The sequence below is a fragment of the Cupressus sempervirens genome, chromosome 10 (assembly GCF_028749045.1).
Source record: "Cupressus sempervirens isolate cs-2001-9-10 chromosome 10, ASM2874904v1, whole genome shotgun sequence".
Classification (NCBI taxonomy): Eukaryota; Viridiplantae; Streptophyta; class Pinopsida; order Cupressales; family Cupressaceae; genus Cupressus; species Cupressus sempervirens.
Window position 1 is genome coordinate 355395185 of NC_143127.1, and position 7447 is coordinate 355402631.

Genomic DNA, 7447 nt, shown 5'->3' on the forward strand with positions numbered 1-7447 from the left:
CCAATCTCTATGCATGTTGTGATTGGATCACTTGTTGAGTTGAGTTTGTTTGCATGGAATGAGGTGTAAGTAATCTGATGCATAAATTCTTGTGAAATTTATGGTATTACTAAAAAGGTTAGAATAATTAAATGCAGGTTCTAGGTTTTTAGGATTAAAAGAATTTTCTTTATTTTGGATTAGAATAATTTTATTTGACATTTTGTGTTCTTTAGATGTTCATTTTTGTTGCAAAACAAGAAGATATTTTACAGAAGATGTTTTCTTAAATTGTTGTTGCAGAATATTGGCTCACCAAATGGAGGGCTTGTGGTGAATCATGAGAGGTAATGGATAGGAGCTACTTCTATAGTATGTTCTACCACATTCTGTAGTTCATTGGTATCACAAATTGTGATCTATGTGCTAAACAATAGTATATATCATTTTTGAAACAGGTGTCGTGGGTGCCACATTTATAGTTATTGAGTGAATGAATCCTATCAACATGGCTTGCCCCAGAGAACAATCCTATGAAATAAACGCCAGGCACATATAGAAGAAGAAGATGCTATGAAAATCCATCACAAGCAATTGCATGGTTTTCGATCGTGAGATAGATAGAGCACTTCAATCTGTATCTTGCGCTTTGGTTCATGCTCGAGATTAAGGAGATCTTCATAGAACATCAAAGGAAACTATGGTTTATATGCTATTCAGTTATCAGTTTGAAATTAGTATCATTTCCAACTAAAACACATTTGCAAAGCACAAATAGTCACGTTCTTTCATCTATGCCATTTATAAGACATTGGATACATGCATGTTGGTGAATATACAAAATGAGGAGTAATGCAACCACTCAAGTTCCTTCTGGAGTATCGGTTAAAAATCTTTGGTTCCCTTTTCTATTACCGTAGACCCATAAATTGTTATGCAAAGAACGTTTGTTAAAACAAGAGGGGAAATTTATCATACTTAGTTGAAATCAAGAAAATATGATCATGGTGACATCTCTCATATTTGAAAAATGAATAAATTAAAATAAGAAAGCTAGATTTTTTTGTTGAAAAAACACAATTATAACAATATTGCTCATTTGAAGAAAAGGCATAAACAAACACACTAAATCAAGAAACCTAAAAATTTGGTTAGGATTAATTGGTTTCATACCCTTTTATTGTCATTTAGCTGGTCTTCATGAATTTTCCTTTTTCGAGAGGATAAAGGCGGATAAATATTAGTACTATTACAAAGTTTGATTTAGATGTTGAATTTTGTTTTAGATGACACTAGGTGAATAAAAATTCTCAATCTCACACAAAAGCTAAGTTCAAGAAATAATAGGTATAAGGTATATGTGTATAATTCTAGTTCAGATGTCAGAGGTAGTGAGTAGACTATTAGTAGATAAACCATGTGACAATCTTCATCATGCTAATAATAGAATATGTGTTGGCTTGAAATATTCATTAGGTTGAATGTTCAATTCTACTACACTCGTAAACAAAATATGTGCTGAAATCTGTGTTATTATAGGAATTTAGCTTTGCCACATCATTGAAAGCCTTGTTGAAGCAAGCCATTATCTATAGCTTACACCTATTGCTTTATGCCCACCTATGCATTTTTTTTCTCATTCAAATTAGATGTGCTTATTATAATAGTTCCTCAGATTACATACATGTTTACCAAAGTTTTGTATCTTTGAAATCACTTGTTAATATTCTCAAATCATATTTGTTATAAATGCTCAATATAGTCCAGGGGGTTTAGCTTAGTTGGTTGAAGCAATGAGTTCTCATTGTGGACACCGTGGTTCAAATCCCAAGAGGGACATCTTTGTGGAATTCTAAGTTTTGACTCTTGGTCTTCTATTGGTTGTATTCGTCTCATTTGTAAGAAGTGGATTCTAAGTTGTCACTCTTGGTCTTCCAAAAGTTTTGATTAAGTAAAAACAAGTTTTGAAAGGTCTCGAAACCTTGTACAAAGGGACAAGAGAGATATAACAATGAGAATCTTAAAACAACTGTGGTCTTCCAATTGTTGTTTCTAGTGTGATTGCTTGAAAAGAGCTTGAATAAGTTGTAATTGTTGCTATTAAGGAGCACTCGATATGTAAACGATCTTAATATTTAAATGTTCAATATAGCATGGGCATTAGTGATCAATGCCAGATGATTGAATATGAAATAAGACCTGTCGGTTTTATAGCCTTAGAAATTTCCATGATTTGCTTAACATATCTTAGGTGCCTATTTGACAACTTATTTTAAATCAATCAATTGGGACTTTGTGATTGTATTTCTTTCTTTCCTATCTTTCTTGAGCTTTTATCTTTCTTCTACTACTATAACTATTAACATAATAAATCTACTCATGTCTTAACTGCATCTTATTAGACGATATGATATTGTACAGGAGAACATAAATAATTCATTTGCTCATGTGGGTGAATTGGAAGTTTTGGCATTACAAAATTTTGGCTGATTTTTTTCCCCAAAAGGTCAAAGTACTTTGTGTCCATTACGCTACTGTAAATTACCATTATGTGGATGACCCCAAATTACTCTTCAGCCTTGTCAAAAAAAATGATCTCTTAATTTGACACAGATCATTGACTCATCACCTAGCATGCACCATAGTCACTAGAAAAAGTAGAACCTTGTCATATTTTTGAGATCAATGACTAGTTGTGTAAAACATACAATCTCAACCTAAATTACCAGGTTCATTGAATTTCAATGTTATAATCATTAAATTGTAGTTGTAAAATTGATGCTTTTGTACTAAGGTTGCCTTTATCATATCACTATGTGTTATAATTAAATAATTTATTTCTTTCTATTTCTATTGGATATTGAAAATAAAAGTTTTCAAATTTATTATTCGATATAGTAAGCAATAGGAGACAAGTAATAATCATAGATCTTTAATTAACATTTCTTATTCTTAATTTCTATTTTTGTAAATAAATATTAATATATTTTTTTTTAATACAAGAAAGTGCTCCTACATAAAATCTACTTTTTCATTGAAAAGGGAGTTTTAAAATTCTATATAAAATAATTGTATTTTAAAAGATCACCAAAATAAGTATTAGTAATAAATGTTCATTTATCAACTAACATATTATATTCAATCAATTATATATACATTTGATTAAAATATAATTATAAACTTAATTTATTCTATAATGTTTTTAATAGTATCCAACAAATTAATATTAATATAACATAATTAAGAAAACATGATATTTAAGAATTTAAAAAAAAATATAAAACTTAAACAATAACTAAATCTAATTGATTTGATAAAAGTTGAAAAGAAAGAAAATTACTACATCAACTCTTTTATTCTTTCCACATACCTACTTATAATTTTTTTCTAAATTATTTGAAGTTGTAATAATAAATCTATATTTTTCTTTGATATTGAAGAGTAAACTAAGATTGATAATAATTTGGACAATAAAAGAAGAAGCTATTTATACAATTTTTTATTTACATGAAACATAACTAACAATTGACAAACCTAACACATGGTGGTAAAGACATGAATAAGATTTGATAACATAAAATTATATTTGTATAATAGTAATTTAGACCATCAAATGAAAGATGTCGAGTCTCATATATCTAATGTGCATTTCATGTCAAAACATCAAATGAAAGAAGTTGAATCTTGAATATATCTAATGTGTGTTTCACATCAAAAAGTTATGATAGAGATGGAATCATAATTTCTCACCATGTTGCATTTGTTTAAATTTTTACATGTAGTGAATTTAAAAATGTTAGAATTCTACCAAAGCCTATGTACATTTGTGTACAATACAAAGACAAGAAAAATAAGAAATGAGTGTGCATATAGGTATAAATGGTTTAGTAGCTCTCATGGGACAAGACAAACCTTAAGGTTGGAGGTAGTTGACAACAACTCCATCTCAATAATTTTAATGTGTTATAATAAATATATGATGCTGAGGCACATTGCTTATGCAAGCTCTAGGGCGATTATGGGCATAATGACCAAGATTTTGGAGAAGGGATTGAGAGGCGCCAAAATTACAACCAATTGTGTGTTTCAGGGCCTAATGTTCACAACATGTCCAAAGTCAACTAATATTTCCAAGATACTCCAAAATGAAAAAATCCATACATGATAAAAAAGAAAAAGAAAATAGAATCAATTACAATGATATATATAACTAATTACTAGCCTAACCATTGCACCTTATTGGTGTGAGTTCTAGTTATCTCATTTGCAAGTGTTCTCTATGCGTCCAAAATGGAGCCTACATGCATATGCTAAGGCACAAAGTGGGCATGCTAGTTGTTTGAGTAAAATTCCTTAGTAAATTTGTAAAAAGCTATAAATTATTGAAAAAGGAAAAAATTGTAACCAATACTTCCAAACAAAAATAAAATACAAACTTGGACACCCTTTATTACACATTCTTTTCCCCTCTTCTACACTTCATTTTCTCTTCTCTTCCATAGACTCTTGTTTAATTAGTTTTCTCAAATTTCAAACAAAAATTTCTATTATGTGGTCTTAAAAAATTTAAACTTTTTTCGATATTGTTTTTATTAGATTCTTAAATTGTCTTTAAAATTTAATATTATTTATTAAATTATATATTTTCATTAAATATTTAAACTTATTAAATTAGTTAATAAAATTCACACTCTAAATCCATAACACATTACTTAGAAATTCAAAATTTTCTTTTGTTTATTATAAGTACTAGTTTAAAAATTAAATTAAAAACATCAATTTTTTTAATTAATCGATTTACTTATTTTCATCTAAAATAAATTTTAAAACCCAAATGTCCTACATTTAAAAAAATGATTTAGATTATTATTTTAAAATTAATTTTTTTACCAAATGTTTATATAGATGTATTATTGAAAAGTTTAAAATATTATCTAAATAATTTAATTACTTACATTTTATCTGAAAATAATTTTAAAAAATCACATGTCTAATTTTAAAACAAGATTGCTCTAAATATATTTAAAAATTATTTTTAACCACTTGTTTACATTTAGTTATTATAAAATAAAATATATTCAAAAAAAATTAAATGAAAGAAGAGGAGATGGAGAATCTAACTATCATAATTTCGATTAAACAGTATTTGATGTTCAAAGTGAAAAATAATTACTAATAAATTTCAAAATCTCGATCATTTCTCGTTAACGGTTCTAAATCTTATGCTCAATTGTTTAAGGAAGAGATCAGATTAAAAGGAGATCTAAGGTAAATAAAGTATATATGAAACAAACCATTCAATACATTTAAACTCATGATATCATTATTAACAACAATAAGTTGTGCATAAATTTCTTCAAGTTTGAGGAAAATATGGGCGAGGACGAGAAGAAGGAAGTGAAATGAGAAAAAGAAGGAAGAGAAGAGCGATCGAGAGAAGCGAGAGCAAGAAGAGGAAGGCTTCGCACAAATTGGGAAGTACAATCATCGTCGCGTCTGGACAAGACTCTCGTCATAGCCTGTGGTTTCCGATCCCGCAATTTCAAGAAAATCAGATTTAAACACAAGTTTCTATATGACGATTTAAAGAAAATAATAGACGTATTGAGAGCAACGACGAAGAAAGTTAACATCGTTAGCGACCAAACTCCTACTAGAACAATGGGACGCTCTCCCCGCTCTCCCCGCTCTCCTGCCCAGGCGCTTTTTCAAACTGGAAGATCTGCTGCGACTCCCTAGTCTCCGTCTTGTTCCAGCGTGGCTGCTGGAGTCACTCCCGCTCCTCCTGCGGGTGGGGCTTCTTTTGTGAGTGGGGCTAAGGCTCTTTCTGCATCTCGCCCGGCCTCTTCTGTGGATGGGGGTAGGGTCCCGTCTGCCCCTCTGTCGGCTTTTGGTTCTCCTGCTCCTGGTTCAGGGTCTTTTGGTTCGGGGGGAAGAACTTTCGTTGACATTGCCGCCTTTGAGGCTGGGCTTCATGGTGCTATCCCTCATGTTAACTCATCCGGCCCCTCTCTGGTTTCGCCTGTAAGTGCTTTACAGCCTATTAGGGTCCCTTTGGATCCAGAGTCAGTTGAAGACATTTTCCAAATGGTAGATGACCTTTCTTCTTTTGCTGCAATTTTTCGCTTCCGTGGCTATTGGCTCTCCCTTGCTGATCTACATGACTGGATCTCCAAGAACTGATTGCCACTGATTGATTATAATGTTCACATATTTTTGTGTGCTAAAGGTTTTTTTATAGCTAAGTTTCAAGATTCTAATGACAGGAAGATTATTTTATGTCACAATGATTTCTCTTGGCAAGGGAGATTTCCACTTATGGCCAAACCGTGGCATATGGATTTTGATCTTCTCTTGGAATCCTTTAATAAGTACCCTATCTGGATTCGGCTCCCTAATCTTCCGATTCATCTTTGGCAGGATTCAGTTTTTGAATCTATTGGGAACACTATTAGGGATTTCTTATATGTGGATGCTGACACTTCAGATATTTTCCACTCGACCTGTGCTCGCTTCCTTGTTGACTTAGATGTTTCTAAAGGTCTTCCTGAGGCGGTCTGTTTGGATTCCCCGAGGGGGTCTTGGACTCAAATGTTGGATTTCAAGGGAATCCCTTTTCGTTGTAGGAAATGCCACTTGACGGGTCACGTTGCTGCTCGTTGTGTAGCTGGAAAATCCAAACCCAGGCGTTCCCCCTCTTGGTGGACTGGGGCCTCCTTTGAGCATTATACGGTGAAACAATCCTTGGTTGCTCCTACGGTTTCAGAGGTTGAGGCTAGTGTTCCTTTCGAGCCGGTGGTTGCGGAGGTTGCTTTGGCGTCTCATCCTGTGGATTCAGTGGCTGTGGGCAGCATTCTTTCCAAGCTGGTGGTTAAGGATTTGGTCTCTCCCCCTGCTTCGGTTGACCCTCCTAGGGGTCAGTTGTCGTCTGTCTCTCATAGGGTGTTTTCTGAGGCCTCTGCGTCCCTTGGGTTCCACGGGTCTTTGTCCTCTGAGGATTGGGTGACCGAGGCAGTGAAGTTTGAGGATGGTTGGATTGCGGTTAAAAGGAAGAAGGCTAAGCCTTCTGCTCCCCCTTAGATATGACCCTTCGGTCGCGTAAGGGTAACCTCATTTTAAAAGGATAATCTTTTGTTCCCTTATGCTGACTGGTTCTTCTGGGTTGGTGTTATGGTCTTGTCTCTGGTTTTCTAGTATTTGGTTTGGATAGCCTTCCTGGCTGCTTTGCTCCAGTCTGATTGTCCTTTCAGATTCCAGAGTTTTTGGTTATTTTTACTGGTCATATCTGCTGGTTTCAGATCCCTACAAAACCTGGTTTAGTTGTTTCGCTGGTTTTAGGTCCTTTTAAAACCTGGTTGTGCTTAATGGTTTATCTTTCTCTTTGATGTAATGGGTTTCAGGGCCCCTTCAAAACTTGCTTTTACCTTAATCTAAAACGACGAAAAAAGTTTAGTGTATTCATATCTCT

The 7447-nt window shown here is 33.1% G+C and overlaps 1 long non-coding RNA gene across 1 annotated transcript; it reads left to right on the forward strand.

Annotated features, from left to right (window-relative positions):
• The first annotated feature begins 241 nt into the window (after positions 1-241).
• On the forward strand, positions 242-871 carry LOC149534064 (uncharacterized). Its single transcript, XR_016357350.1, has 2 exons — positions 242-326; positions 438-871. It is a non-coding gene; the product is annotated as an uncharacterized LOC149534064 (long non-coding RNA).
• The last annotated feature ends 6576 nt before the right edge of the window (positions 872-7447 follow it).